Source organism: Furipterus horrens, unplaced genomic scaffold (genome assembly GCF_987537825.1).
Source record: "Furipterus horrens unplaced genomic scaffold, mFurHor1.1.pri manual_scaffold_11, whole genome shotgun sequence".
Taxonomy (NCBI): domain Eukaryota; kingdom Metazoa; phylum Chordata; class Mammalia; order Chiroptera; family Furipteridae; genus Furipterus; species Furipterus horrens.
This window is the reverse complement of record NW_028327181.1, coordinates 11,402,597-11,422,580: the sequence shown is the minus strand read 5'-3', so window position 1 is coordinate 11,422,580 and position 19,984 is coordinate 11,402,597. Positions and strand designations below refer to the sequence as shown.

At 43.8% G+C, this 19,984-nt stretch overlaps 2 long non-coding RNA genes across 2 annotated transcripts; both read left to right on the top strand.

Annotated features, from left to right (window-relative positions):
* The first annotated feature begins 9,305 nt into the window (after positions 1-9,305).
* LOC149996944 (uncharacterized) lies at positions 9,306-9,849 on the top strand. Its single transcript, XR_016514319.1, has 2 exons — positions 9,306-9,353; positions 9,583-9,849. It is a non-coding gene; the product is annotated as an uncharacterized LOC149996944 (long non-coding RNA).
* Positions 9,850-15,613: 5,764 nt separating this feature from the next.
* LOC149996943 (uncharacterized) lies at positions 15,614-16,668 on the top strand. The gene is made up of 2 exons (XR_016514193.1): positions 15,614-16,172; positions 16,402-16,668. It is a non-coding gene; the product is annotated as an uncharacterized LOC149996943 (long non-coding RNA).
* Positions 16,669-19,984: the final 3,316 nt, after the last annotated feature.

The window sequence follows — 19,984 nt, the reverse complement described above, 5'->3', positions numbered from 1 at the left end:
GTGTCCAGATTGTTGCATGTATGACTAGTTTGCTCATTATTGCTAAGTAGCATTCCAAGGCACAGATGTATCAGCTTGTTGAACTGTTCACCGGCTGAAGGAAACTTGGGTGGATTCTAGGTTCGTAAACATTATAAACATTCGTGCACAGGTTTTTGTGTGAACATAAGCTTTGATTTCTCTGTGAAAAATGCCTAGGAGTACAATTGCTGGTCATATAGTAGTTGTATGTTTAGTATTTTAAGGAACTGCCAAACTCCAGAGTAACTGTATCATTTTACATCCCCAAGCTATGAATGATTCTGTTTCTTTGCATCTTCACCAGCATTTGGTGTTATCACTTTTTTATTTTAGCCATTCTGATAGATATATAGTGATATCTCATTGTGGCTTTAATTTGCATTTCCCTGATGACTAATAATGTTGAAAATCTTTTCATGTGCTTGTTTGCCATCTTCATGTCTGCATGTCTCTTTACATCTCTTTTTTTTAAGATTTTGTTTATTTTATTTTTAGAGAGGGGAAGGGAAGGAGAAAGAGAGGGAGAGAAACATCAATGTGTGGTTGCCTCTCATGCACCTTTAACCGGGTATCTGACCCGCAACCCAGGCATGTGTCCTGACCAGGAATCAAACTGGCAACACTTTGGTTCGCAGGCTGGCACTCAATCTACTGAGCCATGCCAGCCAGGGCTCTTTACATCTTTTGCCAGTTTTTAATTGGACTATTTGTTTGCTTTGTTACTGTTGAGTTTTGAGAATTCTTTATATATTCTTCATACCAGTCTTTTGCTGGATATGTGATCTGCAAATATTTCCTCCCAGTCTGTAGCTTATTTTTCTCATCCTCTTAATAGAGTATTTCACAGAGAAAATGTTTTTAATTTTAAATATGTCCAACTTGCCAATTTTTCCTTTTATGGATCACATTTTTGGTATTAAATCTAAGAGTGCTTTGCCTGTATCCCAAAGATTCTCTCCTATGTTTTTTATTTTTACATTTCACATCTAGATCTGTGATCCATGTTGAATTAATTTTTACATAAAGTTTGAGACTTAGGTTGAGGTTTTGTTTCGTTTTGTTTTGTTTTGTTTTGTTTTTTCTTAAAGATGTACCGTTGCTCCAGTATCATTTGTTGAAAGGCTATCTTTTGTCTATGGAATTAATTTTGCACCTTTGTCAAAAAGCCATTTGGCACTATTTGTGGGTCCTCCATTCTGTTGCATTGACTGGTCTATCTACCTTCTGCCATTAGCATACAGCCCTGATGACTGCAGCTGTATAATGCAGCTTGAAATTGGGTAGACTGTTTCCTCCCACTTTATTCTTCTTTTTTAAAAAATGTTTAGCTATTCTAGCTCCTTTGCCTTTCTATATGAATTTTAGAATAATCTTGTCTATAGCTGAAAAAAATATTTCTGGGATTTTATAGGAATTATTTTAAACCTATATATCGATTTGGGGAGAACGGACAGCTTCACTATGCTGTCTTCCAAACCATAATGTGTCTGTTTTAATCTTCTTGGCATTCTTTCATTGTTTTGTGTATTTTAGTATATAAGTTCTGTACATGTTTTGTAAGATTTATACCTAATTAATTTTTTAGCAACTATAAGTAGCATGGTATTTTAAAATTTTGGTGTCCATGAGTTCATTGCTAATAGGTTGAAATACACTTGATTACTTTGTGTGTTTAACTTGAGTCCTACGACCTTGCTGAACTCATTTATTAGTTCTATGAGGTGTTTTGTAGATTCATTGGGATTTTCTATGTAGAAAATTATTCCATTTATAAATATAAAGAGTTTTATTTCTTACTTTTTGATTAGTATGCCTTTTATTCCCTTTTCTTGCCTTAGTGCACTAGCTAGAACGCCCAGCATTATGTTGACTTGGGTGTGGCAGCAAATATCCTTTTTTCCTGTTCTTAGTGGGGAAGCATTCAGTGTTTCATCACTATGTTAGCTATAGATTTTTTTGTAGATGCTTTTTCTAGAGTCATGGGAAGTACTTTTTATTCCTTTTTTCTTATTTTTAAGATTTTATTTATTGTTAGAGGGGGAAGGAGGGAGAAAAAGAGGGAGAGAAATAGATTGGTTGCCTCTTGCACACCCACAAACGGGGACCTGGCCTGCAACCCAGGCATGTGCCCTCACTGGGAATCGGACTGGCGACCTTTCAATTTGCGGGATGACACCCAACCCACTGAACCACCCATAAATTATTTATGTGTTGTTTACTTCTCAAGTATTTGGAGATTATCCTGTTATCTTTCTGTTCTTGGTTTCTAATTTGACTCTATTGTGGTCAGGGACGTTAATGTAAAAAGATCACATCTATGATTTTAATTCTTTTAAATTTGTTGAAGTTTCTTTAATGGGCCAAGATATCATCTGTCTTGGTATATGTTCTATGGGCACTTGAAAAGAATGTGTATTCTGTTGTTCAACAGAGTATCCTATAAATGTCAGTCAGATCCTGTTGGTTGGTGGTGTTCCCGCTGATTTTCTGTCCAGTTGTTCTTTCAGCTCAGAGAGCAGTATTAAAATCTGAAACTAAAAGGCTGGATTTATCTATTTTTCCTTTCAGTTCCAGCGGTTTTTACTTCACATATTCTGCAGCTCTGTCGTTTGGTGTACATACACTTAAGAGTGCTAGGTCTTCTTGGTGCATTCTTCTTTTATCATGATAGAGTGTCCCTCTCTGATAATTTTCTTTGCTCTGAAATACACTTTATCTAATATTAACATAGCTACTCTTGCATTCTTTTTATTCATATCTATATAATATATCTTTCCATCCTTCTACTTTCATCCTACCGATATCAGCCTATCTGAAGTGAGGTAACATATATTTGGTTTATGATTTTTAATCCACTCTGCCAATCTCTGTCTTTTAATAGGTATATTTAGATGCCGTATATTTAAGGTGATTGTTGCTATGTTAGAGTTTAAGTCTGCCATTTTGTTTTGTGCTTTGTGATTGCTCTGTTTTGCATTTCTGTTTTCTTTTCCTACTTTCCAGTGGGTTGCCTATATATTTTTTAGAATTCCATTTTCAGTTATCTGTAGTGTTTTTTAGTGTATCTGTTCATATAGCATTTTTAGTGGTTGCTCTAAGTATCACATTATAGATTAGAGAAATCTATATCTACTTATATCTATATCTATATTTCTAAGATATAGTCACAGTCTACTGGTGGCATCATTTTACCAATTTAAGTGTAGTTTACAGCTCTTATCTCCCTTCATGCCCCTTTACCCTCTTCCATTTGTAACATAATTGTCTTAAAGATGTCCCCTACGTACATCTAGAACCATCAGACAGTGTTATAATTTTTGCTTTAGGTGTCAGTCATTAGCGTCCCCATGTGTCCTCCTCTGACGCACGGGAAAGCATTCTCAGACAGTGGTGGAAGTCCTGGCTCTCCACTCTGCCTTCTCTATTAGATAGGGGTGCAAATCCAGACTCCTCCTGTGGCTCTCACTGACACAAGTTGGGGAGGGCCTCAGGACAACCCAGTGGGGACTTCAGTCTCTGCTGCCTACTCAATTTTCTCTGACACCACACCATCGTGTTGTGGGAGCATCCACGAGAAAACACATTTTGGATCAGGGCCCAGCCCATGCTGGGGGCTGAGATTATGTCTGTGAAAGCACCTGCCACAGATCCTGCACACACGAAAATACTATGATGCAGCTGGTACTTATTCAGCACTTACTGATTACCAGACCCAGTATTGCCAATGTGGCAGGTGCTAACTCAGTGAATCATTATACTAAGCTGATGAAAAATACTGTAATATGGTTTCTTAAATTCCCATTTTATAGAGGAGGAAACTGAGATTTCTTACACAGCAAGAGCTAACTAATACAAACTCGAAAGATCTTAGAAGAGGTATTATACCTGTGCTCAGTAATTTCACTCTCAGAAACTTATTCTAAGGCAATAATCATGGCCACATGCAAAGCTACAGTCAATTCTCATTATCTGCTGTAGTTATATTCTATGAAGTCACCACAAACACAGAATTAGCAAATACTGAGTCACTGTTCCTAGAGGAAACACAGGTTAGTTAGGTTCCTGCAAACCATACGATTCATTCACACTGAACTCACAGCCAATAGCATCATAACTCATGCCAGAATGGGACTTATCTATCACATGCATTTTCTCCATAAGGTACATTGCAGCCTCCTTGTGCTTAGGAATGCTAGACAGCACTTCCGCACTGCACTTGTGGGTCATTTTAAATAGTAAAATCATGCCCCGCCCCACCAAAAGCACATAAAAGCTAAAAATACAGCACAAAATATACTGCAGAAGGACACTGGCCACAGCATGAGAGCTGAGACAAGAAGGCAGAGCTGGCAACGTGCGCGTTGGGTGATTCAAATTTCTTGCTACCCTGTGGATACCTGTGCCCACAAATGACTACATCGCGAGTATTGCTTTTGGGGTTCCCCATAAGTTTTTATGAGTAGGTGAATTCGTGAATACAGAGATACAGAGTCCCCAAATTCTCAAATACAGATTCAACCCCTGTGTGTGAGGATGTGTATCACACCACTGTCTGCTGGAAGCTACAAGAAATGCAGTCCAGTGCAGTAACTGGAAGGAATGCTATCAGTGAGACACCATCAGGAAGACATCCTGAGGTTAGGCGCTGGGGACAATGAGCAGCAGCCAAGGACGTCTGCACCTCATCCTGGAGGCAAAAATGACTTCCCACAACCCAACCTCCTGAGGTCTGTGGTCTCCCACCTCCACCTGCCCAGATAACACCTGTAAATAGTGCAGTTCAGCTGGAACAACGGAATGTCGCCTCACCTTTTCCCCTTGTGAAACCTGATTATTCCCAGGCCACCGGGAGCCACAGAAAGTTTTTAAGCAGGAAAAATAAAATGATTTTGTGGAAGAATAGTTGTTGCTTAATGATATGTAAAGATGCACCAGATGTGCTGTTAGAAGAAAAAGGCAGGTCCAAAAAACATTATATCCCATTTTATAAAACGCACACACACACATACACACACACATATTGTAATAGAAATGATCTCTGGGTGACAGGATTCAAGTTATGGGTACGTTTCCTTTTTACATGTCCTATTCTGTATTTTGTAATTTTTCTGCCAAGTGCATTCAATAGTTTGAAATTTAAAAGTTGTCATTTTGAAAAGGGAGAAAGAATTCTATTCTATAAATTCAAGGTGTTAAAGCAAGACCCCAAGCCCAACATTACTCTTTGATGAGCTAGCAGAACCCCAGCTGGAAGAATTTCCAGACAGACAATGCTCCTGTGTGCGGGAAATTTGCCCCCCCATCCTTCCCCCAACTCAGGTAACATTTGGCAATATGCGGGTGCTACTGGCATCTAGTGGGAGACGCCAGGGATGCTACTAAATATACTACGCTGCGCAGGGCAGCCTCCATCCTACCGCACAATAAAGAAGTATTAGGCCCCAGATGTCAAGATTGAGAAACCCTGGCTCGGATATACGGAGCTTATTCAGTCTTGCTTTACAGGAAAGATCTCATTTAATCTCCACAGCAATTGTAGGAGATAGGACTTATCATCCTGCCCATTTCACAGGAAAGGAAACTAAGGCTGCAGGAGGGGAAGGAGCTTGAGATGGTATAGCTTTGTCTTGTAGAATCAGCAATCACACAGGGGTTTTGACTCCAGAGCCTGCCTTCTCCCCTCCCCCCCCCCGTGCCCAAATTGCTGAGTTGTTGCTGTTCGTTCTTTTTTAATCACAGAAACTTTCAGACATAAACACACATTAGGAAAGCACTTGAACAAGCCCCCATGGTCTTGCTCTCCAGCGTCAGGGCTGCACCAGGGACTTGACGGACATCATGCTCTCCCTGCAGAATTGAGAATCCCCGAACACGCCAAGAAAAATCACACCAGGCCCGGGTGCTCGGGGCACGTGGTTTGGAATGTGTTCCCTTTTCCTTCACAGGTTTTGATCATAGCCCCCAGCTGCTGTTGCCTTTCCCAGCAGAAGCTTAGGTGTAAGATTATCTGTTTCCTCCCCAAGGGCGTGCCACCTCCTTTCCTGCCAGGGGAGAAAATGGCTCTTCCCAAAGGAGAGCTGCTCTGGGAGCACATATGCTCTGAAACACAGACACCCTTGCCCAAAATCGTTAGTAGCAGGAAGGAATTATTTGAGATATGGGCGCCAAGCTGCTCTCCCTCGTGTCTGCAGGCATACATAAATTCTTCTGGCAATAAGTGGCAATATCTTTTATTCAAACACATGTTTCCGGTTCCCACTATGTGCCAGGCTTGACTGTACTCGATCCAGAACTACAGACAGACAAGCATGAGTCAGTGGCTTCTTTCAAATGAGCCAGACCCTCATGGCGGGACGAGTCTAGAAGCTCAGAGAGGTGAAGGCATATGATCCACCTCACTCCGACTCCCAAATTGGGGTCCCTGTTAGACTTCCATGAGGGGAGCCTCCATTTTGTTTTGGGGAGCTTTGGGCCACAATGCTAAGCCAGCAATGCAATGACCACATTGGCTGCCCCACCCCCAGGAGGTTCCCAGGTATTCCCAAGGGTAAACGCAGGGACTGAGGGATGGTCACTAGCAACAAGAGTGAGGACCCCTGGCCACTTGCTGAGAATCCAGCCTTTGCAGGGTTCAAGGAGATCATCCGAGGAGGCAGTATGGTTAATGGAAAGAGCATGGACCTGGGGGCACCCTTCCTTTGAAGCACTTCATGCCCACACACGTCGAATGGAAGGTCTGAGGCTCGGCTCCTGGCTCATACACCATGGAGCGTGGCTCTTGTCACTCCTCTAGACCATGTGATTTTGTTACCATGACTGTGTTTTCCTTTCTAATGAGGAAAAACAATAGGAACCAGGAAAGCAAATTCCATCTTGGGACTGGGATGGGGCCTTGGGCAACTCTGGGAGCCTGGCCATGAGCAGGACCGGGATGAGAATTCAGGAGGGCTCAGTCCTGCCTGGGCTGCGCACTTGGGGTCTTCTCCCAGGATCTCCGGGAAGATAGTCCAGGATTGGGAACTCTTCCCTATGGGAAGTCTGCCTGTCCTGGAGGGCCAATGTGCATGTATGCATGTGCATGCCATGTACATGTGTTCACATGTGCACATGTGTGTGTTCAGGGGTGGGGGGTGGTTCCTTCCCATCCTCAAGTCTCGTTGGCCATTGTGCCCCCTCCACTCCTGCTTCCCTTGCCTGTCCAGGCCCTCACCCATCCACGGCCCCGCTGGCAGCTGCCAGCCCCTGCCGTCTGTTGTGGCAGATGTTTGCCTGTGCCATGGCAACGCCAGAACAGGATGTACCTCTGGATCGCAGCAGGCACAAGCCCACGCTCCCAGGCTGCCCTCAAGTTCCCCTCTCCAAAGGCTTATGGGTAGAACTGCTGGGGTCCAGGTCAGGGACAAATGGTGTTTATATGGGAGAGAGGCAGATCCAGCATCCTCTCGGGGTCTGTGGCAGGGGAGGGTGAGGACGCATGTGCACATCCCTGCTGAGTTCTTCCTAGTCCAGGGAGCTTACGTTTGCTCCTCTCTGTCCTTAGAGCGACGGTAAGGGAGCAGGGTGGGAAGACAGGCGGGCAGCCTGCAGGGTTGCTCTGTGGGCGTGACCTGGGGCTTGCCCACTATTTAGCGACCACTTACCAAGGGACTGCTCTGGGCCAGGACCTGTGCTAAATATTTTATAAGGCAAATAATATATAATTTCAGGGGTATTTACTTTGTGCTAATTACACAGTGCTAATCTTTACAGCACTTGTTTTTTCAAATGAGGTAACTGAGGCACAGAGAGGTTAAGTCACTTGCTCCAGGCCACAGAGTTAAGGAGCAAGACCCAGGCCTGTCTTGCTCCAAAGCCCTTGACCCGTGTGGTGACACTGCCAGGAACAGCTACATAGTAATTTGCAGGGCCCAGTGCAAAATGAAAAGGTCTGGCCCTTGTTAAAGAATTATGGGAAATATTAAGACGGGGACAACAGAGCATTAGCCCAGTTGCAGGGTCTTGTAAGTCTGTCCAACTGCCTAGGAGGGCAGCCCTGGGTGCCAGGCTTCACCATCACACCACTCGGTCCCACTGCCAGCCCCCCAGGTGCTCAGAGAGTAGGCACATGCAGCCTGGAGAAGCTTACAGCCCACAACAGTGAGCCACAGAGACCTGAGAGCAATCTCTCTGTTGGAGGGAACCCATGCTACCCCGACAGAGAGCAGGAAAGATCCTCCCCCACAAAACGCTGTGCTGAACGTCCTAGGACAGGCCTGGGAGCTTAGAGTACAAATGTTAGCTTACTATAAAAGCCTCCTTTTTATATTTTATTTTAATTGTCACCTGAGTATTGATTTTGGAAAGAGAGGAAGAGGAGGGGAGAGAGATAAACATCGACTGGTCACTTCCCATACAAGCCCAGACCACAGATCGAACCAGCAACCTAGGTAGGTGCCCTGACTGGGGATCAAACCTGCAACATTTTGGGTATGGGATGATGCTCCAACTAAATGATCCACCCGGCCAGGGCCAGAAACCTCCTTTTATTAAATCTTAACATTTTCATTTTTTTAATCATAAAAGCAGCATCATTCTGTTGCAGAGGTTTTGGTAATAGATAAAAGGAGGAAAAAACCATAAACCTTGACTCCTACCTGTCTAGCCCCATTGCTGTTAGCAGGTAGTGGGTATTTTCTTCCTGTCTTTTACAGAAAGGGTTTCCAACAGGACTCCAGGGGTGAGACAGACGTCTCTGCTTTGTCCCCAGAGCCTGGCACATGGCAGGGGTATCATGAATGGGGTGGGGGCACTGGAATGGATGGATATTACAAAGGGACTTGGCTTGGATGACCTTCAGATTCTTCTAGACTCTGAGAAACTCAGGATTCTTAGATTCACAGCAAATTCCTGGCATTGACCTGGGGTTCAGTCCAACATGCCAAGAACCCTTGCTGGGGACCTAGAGGTGACAACCACACAGCTCCTGCCGCAGAGGAACTTAGTTTCGGCTGTCATGGGTGTTCCCAAACTTTCCAAGCCTTGGTGAATGAAACTCAGACTCATTTTCACAGCACATTTCATTCATTCACTTTCATCAAATATTTTTAAAGCACCTACTACATGCTAATGACTGCACTAACTACATTAAGGACTATTTTCTTTGGGGTAAAAGACAGACCATGAGGTACAAAGTATATGAATTTGGAGTTAGGCACCCTGGTCTCTGACCCTTCCTGGCTGTGTGGCCCTGACCTATGTTACCTAACCTCTCTGAGCTTCCACCTTTGTGTAAAAACAAGGTCCTACCTGCTGGTGTAGGGGCACCAAATATTCCCTGTAAAAAGTTTCAATATGTAAGTATGTAAGGGCTTTAAATGTTCTTTGTAAGAAGTAGCAAGGACTTGCTAAAAGGCCTTGGAAAAAGGAATGTAAGAAGGAGTGTTATAGCAATTAGTGATTTACAAGCTAAAAGGACTTCAGCCTCTATCACCTCCCATTTGCTTGCTTGTGTCTGGTTTATAACATTTGTGAAGGTTGTGCTTTGCAGAATGTCTAGCCCTTTGAAAATAAATTGCTTCACAGGGAGTTCGTCCCTGGCTGAAGAGCTATGCTGCCGTCGAAGATAACCTTTAGCCTTGCGAATTTCTGTTCCTGTTACTGCCAAGACATTCCTGCAGTCCTGCGCAGCCCCCTCTTCCTAAAGCTGTTTCCCGCCAAAGAAGAAACAAAGAGACTGCACCAGTATAAAAGCCCAGCGTTTAGACTCCATTGTAGGTTGGAGCATGTTAGAGACCTGCTCAGGGTCTGCCCAACTCCTGGCCAATATTAAAAATCCTTTGCTTAACTTTATACACCGCTTCAGAGTGTTCAATCTCGCCTATGTAGCCGTAACATTTTGGAGGCCCCAGCGAGATGCCTCTGTAAAGCGGTGCCGCCTTCGGTGAGCCCCCGGGGCTTCGTGCGGTCCCGTGTGTCTAGCTGACGTGTGGCAGGACAGCGGCCGCAAGCTCTGATTGGGAGCAATTCCCTGCACCTTCAGGAGACACTCGGGAGCTGCTAGAAGCCCTGACGGCCCAGTCTAGAGTAAGCAAAGGACAGAGGACAGCCTCGGCGACAGGTGAGTGGCAACCCATTTGGGCAGCGGACTTGGGCCACTGCCACTGAGACTTGGTCTCTTTTGTCCTCTGGACGCAGAGGTACATATTCCCGAACAGGGAATTTGTTGAAGCCGGCTTGGCTAGCTTCATTTGGATTGTATAGAGCTCTTTTGGTTTTGGGGTTCTGCTGCCTGTAGCCGATGCTGTTCATCTAATCTCAGAAGCCTAGGCGGGGTTTGGGTGGGATTGTTTAACCTCTGAGTGAATGTGTGAGTGAATGTTAAGGTTAAAGTAAAAAAAAAAGTTATTTCCTCCTTTTTGTGTGCCTCCACAAACTTCGGTCTATGGAGTCTGAGTGGGCTCTAGCCTCGCAGGAGGAGAGGCCAAGCGGGCATTTGTTTGGCTTCCTTTGGGAGCTCCCAGCCCGTGTTTGTCTGCGCCGTGAGGGGGGAATTGCTCCTGTGCCTTGTGTTCCAGCTCCTAATTGTAATCCAAATTAAGTGCATGTTTGTAGCAGTCATGTTAGCCAACATAAGGGGACGCCAGTCTAAGCCTGCACCCATAGTTCTTGACTGTGTGCTCCAGAATTTCCCCAAGTTCCGGGGACAAAATCCCTTCATAAACTCTGGCACCCGGGAAACATTCTGTAGGTCAGAGTGGTCTGCTTTTGGGGTCGGATAGCCCCACCCCCCCTTGGGAGTACTTTAAATCTAAATATTATAAGTGTAAAACGGTGTCTCTCGGGAAGCAAAAATGCAACAAGCAGAAAGGAGAGGGTTATTGGGGGAAGTAGCAAGGCAGGAGGGAGCTGTGCCTTGAAAGAGTGGCTCCTGCTCTGCACTTCTAAGGGAAAAGTGTTTTTTTAAGAAAAAAAAAGAAGGTATTATCTTGCAGATGGCTAGTGAAGGCCAAACAAACGTGGGTTAGTTTCACATATTCTGTAATCTGGGAAGGCCCCTGGTTCCCAGATCAAATTGCTATCTCTCAAACAGCTGCAGGCGCAGGAGAGGGGGGTGGGGAACAGGAAAACCAAGGCTATCAATATGGGCAGTGTCACAAAAAAAAAAAAAAAAGCCTAGGACCCTCTGTGCTGTGTCCTGCTGCCTTGTAGCCCTGGCCAGAGGGATGAGGCTCCTTAAAAATTTCCCCAGAGAACTTGCTTGCAGCATTTCTTTCCACCCCAGGTAACTTCTAGCAATACAGTTTGCATCTGAATACTCCCTGCTGGAGCTGCAAGGAGGGACAATGTTAAATTTGCTAGCGAAGCAGCCGTCTAATCCCCTTGCTACAGGTTACAGAAAGAGCAGAATGTCTGTCTCTCCAACATGGAGGAAAAAAAAAAAAAGTGACACTTTTAAAACTCAGGCCGCTCTTCTTCAAACTGGTGCAAGCTGCTTGGGTGCCAATCAGCAACACCTCTAAAGCTGTAACTAAAGAGCCTTCAATCTCCTCACTGCTTCAGCAGGGGGAATGTGCCTGTATCTTAAGGAAAAGTGTTGTTACACATGAATAAAACTAATGTCCATTCTAGACATCCTCTTCAATAGGAAAGAAAGAGGAATAATCAGGTGGGCTGCTATAAGAATATAAAAAAAATGCAAGCATCCTCCTGGTCAGGGAATTGTCCTGGCCAAACAAAAGGTTCCCAATAAAATCCTAAATAGAATAGTAATAGGCCAAATAAAACAATTGAAAAACTTCTCAGGAAAGCTCAAAAGTGTATGTTAGAAAAGAAGAAGAAGAAGCAGGAAGCTTCAGAAAACTGCAGAATATCTATAAATCTAGGGAAATTTTAGCTGCTAAATACTGAGTTTGAGTAGAGTACTTTACAGTGTGGAAAAGAACAAGAATTGGAAATGGATTATGGTTAAATCTGAATGGGTAAATATATGGAAAGTTTGTGAATGTTGCAGAAGGTCTGTGGAAAGTCATAAAAATGTATAGAAAGGTTGTGAAAGTTTTAAACCTGGGGAAAGGAAACCTCAACTACTTGTGGTCTAATTGTATCGTTACTGTACCTCTGTATTGGCATTTAGCCTTGGGACCTATGAAAGGTCATTTGGAATTCCCTGTGTTGGAATTGGCATTAGCCATTGGGGACCTAGAAAAGGTCTAGAATTCTCTGTATTGGTATTAGCCATATAATCTGAAAAGAAAATTGAGGTTCCCCATAGAGAGTTAAAAAGAAAAAAAAAAGAAAACTTCACATGTAGGAAAGTGAACAAAAGAAAGTATAAGGCATGGAAATGCAGTTTTAGTAAATATTAGAAGGACAAGGATTTTCCTTCACACTGTATTTTTTTCTCCCTACCTGATCCCTCCAGAATTTGGCAATTTAAAGAAGTAAGTAATGACATTAGGTTTCTTTGCATAAAACTAAAAAGACCAGTTGTTAATAAAGGTATTGTTAACCAAGACATTGACTGGAATAATATGCCTGAAAGAGGCATGCTTAGGCTCTGGTTGTTGTTACCAGGAAGCCCTAAGGAACTGGATTTAACTTTTGAAGCTAAGAAAAGCCCATGAGAAAAAAGGCCTGACACCTTGGTTGGTTGTGCGGTTCATGGCAGTCTTTCCAGGGAAGGAACGAAGGTTGCTTTCCTGAAAAATGGCTAGAAGGAACCTCAAGGCACAATGAAAAATCCAAAGGACTTGGGAAAAGCAGGTGTTTACAGGCAAGGCTGAATGGCAGGTGTGTGGCTCAGCATCTGTGCCCTAATGGGCAAACTAAAAGTCAACATGAAGGTTCCTTGCGTAAGTTCCAGCATAGTAGACTTAAAGATCATATGTGATCAATCACTGCTCTTGTTGTTTTTATGCAAATGAACAGGCTAAATTAAAACTGGACTTAATGCAGCCCTTTACTGACAAGGAGGGTGATCTTAAGGAGAAAAATCACGACTTAAGGAAAATTGCAATGCTCAGTGCAGCTAACTGTCTATAAAGTTTGTTTTTCATTTGAAAGTTAAACCAAGTCTGTGACATTATCAAGGATGCTTTATTTACAGGCAAGAAGAATGTCAAATGCCTTGCAACTGGATGTCTTCCCAATAAGACAGTCTCTCCAATTTAAAGACTAGTTTGTGAATTGTGTTGTGTGAATTAACATGTGTGTTCTTTCCGTTTTCATAGGGCATAAGTCTATGATCTCATTACCTGAGTAATTGTCTGTACTTATAGGCCTCACTTAAGAAGCCCATCTGCAGTGCCGCCTCCTAAGACTCAACGGTTTGGCTGAACTAAGTGGTTGGGTTGGTAAAGTATGGGGTAGTCTGTGAGCTTCACTTTAAAAACTTATTTCTCTTATCTATCCTAATGACTTGGACAAAAAGGGCCTAAAGGTCTGAGAGGGGGGAAAACCTAAAATATTTCCCTCAGCCCTAGCTAAGTATAGTGAGCAAAAGAATTTTGGACAGGTGTGACGTGCCCTGCACACCTTCCTCCAAAGAAGCCATTTCTTTTCCTAATGTGGGACATTGAAGAATTAATCTCTGTCTTTTGTCATCTAGTGGTTGTGGGTTAAATTATGCCTTTTAACCCTGTTGCCAGGTCTGTTGCCTCCAGAATATGACAAGGATGTCAATTTGTCCAACAGTGCCAGCCCTTGGAAACCAAGAATGCCGCTGTCCGGGGACAGCCAACTGACCTGGACTCTGCAAAAATCCTTTCCCATAAGGGAGGGCCGCACTCCCCTCCACCCCCACTCTTATTAGAAATTCCTAGACCCAAGGGTAGGTAGGACGACGACCATGTTCAGCTTGAAGCAGCTAGAAGAGCACGAGACCTTCGCCCATTGTCCTCTTATAAAATAAAAGGTCTTAAGTCTAAGGAGGGGAATTATACAGGGGCTTCAGACATTCCTTATAAGAAAAGAAAAAAACTGGGAATTAGGCTAATTCCTCCCAAGTATACTGCACTACATTGAAAAAAAAAAGGGTAAGGCAAAAATAAGTACAGTGCCATAAAATTTTCTATCATTTTGAATGTAGTGCTTTCTTTGTTGGTCATTTCCTTAATTGCTATTAATCTTTGACTAGTTTTCAAAGCTGTAAAAACTTATTTTAGTCAGTTCCTAGTTGTTAATTTAATGTTTCCATAAGGGTCTGGAAATTTGTTTTCCATCATCTTGCTAACATTCCATTTGCTCTTATTAATCATTGAATCTACAATGCATGGCACATAGCAAGTGCTTAACAAATGTCTGCTAAATTAAATTGTAAGTGTTTGCTTTAGGTTTGTGAGATATGTTGCTGGTATTTTAATAGAAATTGCATTGAATCTATGAATTGCTTTAAATAATGTGGACATTTTGGAAATGTTAATTCTTCCCATCCGTGGATGTGGTGTATGCTTCCATTTATTTGTGTCTTTCTTAATTTCTTTCTTCAGGGTTGTGTAGCTTTCCGAGTGCAGGTCTTTTGCCTCTTTGGTTAAGTTTATCCCTGAATACTGTTGTTTTTCTTGTTGCTATAGTAAATGGAATTTTTTTCTGGTTTCTATCTCTAATGTTTTGTTGGTATATAGAAACGCTTTTAATTTCTGAATATTAACTTCGTGCCCTGCTGTTTTGTCAAATTCACTTATTAGGTCAAGTAGTTTTTTCGTAAAGTCTGTAAGGTTTTCTATGTATACTATCGTGTCTTCTGCAAGTGGTAACAGTTTTGTCTTCCTTACCAATTTGAATGTCTTTAATTTCTTCTTGTCTAATTGCTGTAGTTAGAACTTCCAACACTGTTTAAAAAGAAAAGGAAAAAAGTGGACATCCTTGTCTTGTTCCTAATCTCAGAAGGAATGTTTTCTTTTTTTTGTCCATTGAGTGGAATGTTGGCTTCAGGTTTCTCATATATAGCCTTGGTTGTGTTGAGGTATGCTCCCTCTATTCCCATTTTTCTGGGGGTTTTCGTCATAGATGGGTGTTGTACTTTATCAGGTGCTTTTTCTGCATCTATTGATATGATCATGTAATTTTCGTCATTCATTTTGCTTAGGTGATGTATTATATTTATTGATTTGCGAATATTAAACCATCCTTGTGTCCCTGGGATGAATCCCACTTGATCGTAGTATATAATCTTTTTGATGTATTGCTGGATCCTGTTTGCCAATATTTTGTTGAGAATTTTAGCATCTATGTTCATTAGCGATATTGGCCTGTAGTTTTCTTTCTTTGTTATGTCTTGACCTGGTTTTGAAATTAAGGTAATACTGGCTTCATAAAAAAAGTTTGGAATTTTTCCCTTTTCTTGAATTTTTGGAATAGTTTGAGAAGGGTAGAAGTTAGTTCTTCCCTAGATATTTTGTAAAATTTGCCTGTAAAGCCATCCAGGGCTTTTGTGTGCCGGGAAATTTTTGATTACTGTTTCAATTTCCTTCTTTGTTATTGGTCTGTTAAGACTTTCTACTTCTTAATTCTGTTTTGGAAAATTATATGTTTCTAGAAATTTGTCCATTTCATCTAGGTTGTCAAGTTTCTTGCCATATAGTTGTTCATAGTAATTTCTTACAATTTTTTGTATTTCTGTGTTATCGGTCATAATATCTCCTCTTTTGTTTCTAATTTTGTTTATTTGGATTCTTTTTTTCTTTATAAGCCTAGAACCAGCCCCTGCTTTTGTTAATCTTTTAAGTTGTTTGTTTAGTCTCAGTGTCATTTAATTCTGCTCTAACCTTAATAATTTCCTTCCTTCTGCTTGCTCTGGGCTTTGTTTATTATTGTTTTTCTAGTTTTTGTAGCTGTGGGGTTAAATTTTTGTGTGGAGTTCTTCTATCCTCTTTGGGTAGGCCTGTATTGCTATGGACTTTCCTCTCAAAACTGCTTTTGCTGTGTCCCTTTTAGTTTTGGGATGTTGTATACTCATTATCATTTGTTTCTGAAAACTTAATTTCTTCCTTGCAGCTCCTGAAAGCTAGCATTATAAATACCCAACTCCTTATCCTTGCTACTAAGCCCCTCCTGAAAACCAGGGTTTAAAAACCCTACTTATAGTCCCTAGACGTCCCTAATAGGTTTAGTCCAGGGACTAGAGGGGGGATTATGTAGGGGCACCAAATATTCCCTGTAAAAAGTTTCAATATGTAAGTATGTAAGGGCTTTAAATGTTCTTTGTAAGAAGTAGCAAGGACTTGCTAAAAGGCCTTGGAAAAAGGAATGTAAGAAGGAGTGTTATAGCAATTAGTGATTTACAAGCTAAAAGGACTTCAGCCTCTATCACCTCCCATTTGCTTGCTTGTGTCTGGTTTATAACATTTGTGAAGGTTGTGCTTTGCAGAATGTCTAGCCCTTTGAAAATAAATTGCTTCACAGGGAGTTCGTCCCTGGCTGAAGAGCTATGCTGCCGTCGAAGATAACCTTTAGCCTTGCGAATTTCTGTTCCTGTTACTGCCAAGACATTCCTGCAGTCCTGCGCAGCCCCCTCTTCCTAAAGCTGTTTCCCGCCAAAGAAGAAACAAAGAGACTGCACCAGTATAAAAGCCCAGCGTTTAGACTCCATTGTAGGTTGGAGCATGTTAGAGACCTGCTCAGGGTCTGCCCAACTCCTGGCCAATATTAAAAATCCTTTGCTTAACTTTATACACCGCTTCAGAGTGTTCAATCTCGCCTATGTAGCCGTAACACTGGGAGGATCAACTTGGTAATGTATGTGAAAGATGCTCAGTGCTGGCTTCCTTCCTGCTTCCCTCCCCTCCATCCCTCCTGCCAGTACCAACAAAAACATGTATTGTGTGCCAGGCAGAAGGGAGTTTGCATACATTATCAGCTAATTCTCAAATTATTGGCCCCATGAGGCAGGTAGCATCACCACCAACCCATTTGATATCCAATGTAAAACCTGGAGAGAGCGAGCGCCCCATCTCCAACAAACCACTTGTGGGGGAATTTGTCTCAATGTCAGATCCGCCCCCTCCCCCTCCATCCTCTTCTATGCGGTGGGAGGCTGCTCATGGAAAAACCAACATTTTATTTGCTGAAACAGTTAATGAAAAAAGGAATTTCAGGCTGAAACAGGATCTTTTGCAATATACTTGAGGATACATGAGCAGTTTCCCTTTAAAAGGCAAAACCTGTTGAATACGAATTGGGGGAGGGAAACACACCTTGTGCTGCCCAGATAGCCTTCGGAGCCTGCACGTGGGTCTGTGGGCCTGATTCCCCTGGGGCTGGAGGCTTAATCTCAGCCACCTGTGAGATCAAGCTGCAGTTTCAGCTTGCTTCTTGCTTCTTCTGGGGTGGCAGATAGCGGAGAAAGGTTTCAGATGGGGACGGAGTAATACCTATTCAGCTCCACCACTTTGAGATGTAACCTTGGGCAAGTGACTGACATAGGCTGCAGGCCTGTTTCTTCATCTGTAAACTGAGGATAATGTCAACAGGGCCACTTAGAGGCCTCAACGCCAAGGAATTCCTTATGTAAACTGCTGGGCACACAGAAGGGGCAGAAGTCTATCCTACCCCCTTGGGTTAGGGTGTGTGGCGAGTGGGCGGTTTTCTGGGCAGCCCTCACTGGGTGGCACTGTCGGTGGACATCCCCTTTGGAAGGAGCTTTCCCACCATGAAATCCTCCCGAAAGTCAGTCACCCTCCGAGCTCTGCCTGCAGGAGCCTCTTCCAAACATCAAGCCAAGAGGGGCTTCCCCAGGGGCGTACTCCCTGCAAATCCACCCCCACTGGAGGTGTGACCTGGGGTCACTTGTAACCTCAGGACTGCTACTCGGTGGACAAAAATCAGGGAAAAAACAGCCCGTTCTAGGAACGTTCTCCTAGGGCCCTGAGTAAGTATCTGGTGAGTTTTGGGAACACCCGTATTCCGTGAGGGTAATGTGGGTGTTGTCTGCAGAAAGCACGTGTGGAATGCGACTGTAGCTAGTGAAGTGGAAGCCAACTGGATTGCATCACATTCTTATTACAATCAATGGCTTCTAAACGGGGCGTCAGAAACCCCAGGGAACCCCTCAGGAACATCCTGGGCTCCAATAAGGGCTTGGAGCCTGAAGAGAATTGACTAGGTGTGTCCAGCCTTGCCAAGGGACAGGGTTCTGAACCATGACCCTCAGCGATTGTTCAGAAAGCATCTTCCAGAGAAGGCTGCACTACAGCTTGGCAGAATCATCAGAATTATTCCACTGATTGCTCTGAGTTCATACTCAGTAAGCAATTCCTAATCATAATTGACTTCACATGTAGCTTTATCTAGGCCTCAATGTGCTAATTGGCAAGTGAGCGTAACCTGGTCTGCTCCACAGCTGTAATTCTGATGGTAAAGTAATAAATTTGCATTCCTGTCTATCCGTCAGTCTCCTCCGAGTCCAGGTAAGAGACAGAGCCAGCCTAGGGGAAGCACTGGAACTTGCTGGTCACTGAAGCTATCTGTGGTAGACAGCACTCAGCCCCCAACAGCTGGGCTTCAGCCACATCACAGGCCTTGCCCACTGGCACGTGAGTAGACATGATGTTTTAGAGCCAGACAAAGGCAGTTAAGTGTGAACATGAGTCCCCAGGCTCCTTCCCCTGACTGCACAGCTAGAAGCAATGAACTCCAAGGCGGCAGGGTTTTAAATGCAAGCAGCCTGGCTTTGCTAGTCCCCAAGGGAGGACAGCCACCAAAAGGTCCTAACCTGCAGTGGCCTGGGACCTGAGTGCAAAATAAGCCTTTGGCGTGTTCAGTGATGGGAACTCCCCAGGAGCACCGCCTTGGCCCTCAGCAGCAACCACCTCCACGGTCCCCGCTCCCAGGGAGAGCAGCGTCTGTCGCTTAGGCGGCTCCCTCCAGCACTCCGCTAGCTTGACATTTTCTGCTTGTGTAGGGAGAGAAATCACCCAAAGTCCAAGTTCCACTCTGCTGGGGACAGTTTTTTTGGCACACAAATGACTCCCCACAAGTGAGCCTGCTCTTCCTCACTGGCAGAATCAGGGGGGAAGCCAGTTCCTGGAGGAGCTGTTTCTTCCCTTGGGACTAAACTGTCCAGGACTTTAGCGCCGGGCCCAGCACACAGCAGGTGCTCAGTAAAGACTGGCCATCGTGGGGGTGCAGATGCCTCCAGCTATCGTGGCAGGAGTGGAAGAGGCAGTTTCCTTTTGCACAAGTTCACAGGTCATCAGGCATTTGTAAAGAAAAAGTTTATTTTCATCACAAGAAGCACACGGACTATATACAGTACATACCAACAGAAGTAAAAAAAAGTGCATTATGCATCTTCTACTGCAAGTTCACAGTACAAAAGATACTGCCTTTTAAATATATACTATAAAAAAAAAAACAATAAAAAAAATAATTGATATCATTACGCAACACACCAGAACCCACTGGCAGCTTCTGAAAACCACAGGGCAACCCATCTTGTGGAGCTCCTGATTTTGGGGGGAGGGTTCTGTACCTGCATTTTGTTGTAAAGAGCTCAGGACACCAACAGAGAAGACAGGGCGGCCTAGGTGGTACTAAAAATCCCTATTGAAGATGGGAGAAGGGGTGGAGGGCCGGGCTGCAGTCCAGGGGGCTGGGACTGCCCCCACTGCCCCCGGGCTGGCCAGCACACCAAGTTCTAGTCTCTTCTCACTATGATGGGTCACAGTGTGAGCCAGCACCTGCCTCGCCTGCAGGAACTCCCAGAGTCGTTTCTAGTAACGCTCCTCAGACAGCTCTGGGTGCACGCGCAAGACTGCACAGCAGATGGGCACACGCACGGGACAGGGCACGCCCCAGCCCCAACGCCAGCCAGCACGGACAGGGCAGAGTATCCAATCACAGAAGGTGAGAGCTTAACAGTTTCCCATAAATACATAGTATTTGTAAACTATTATTAAGGCACTCCATTGTAAAACAATTATTACAGTGTCGGAATAGAGGGAGGAAGCGGCCGCCTTCTTGTGCAGCGCAGCTGACAGAGGGGACA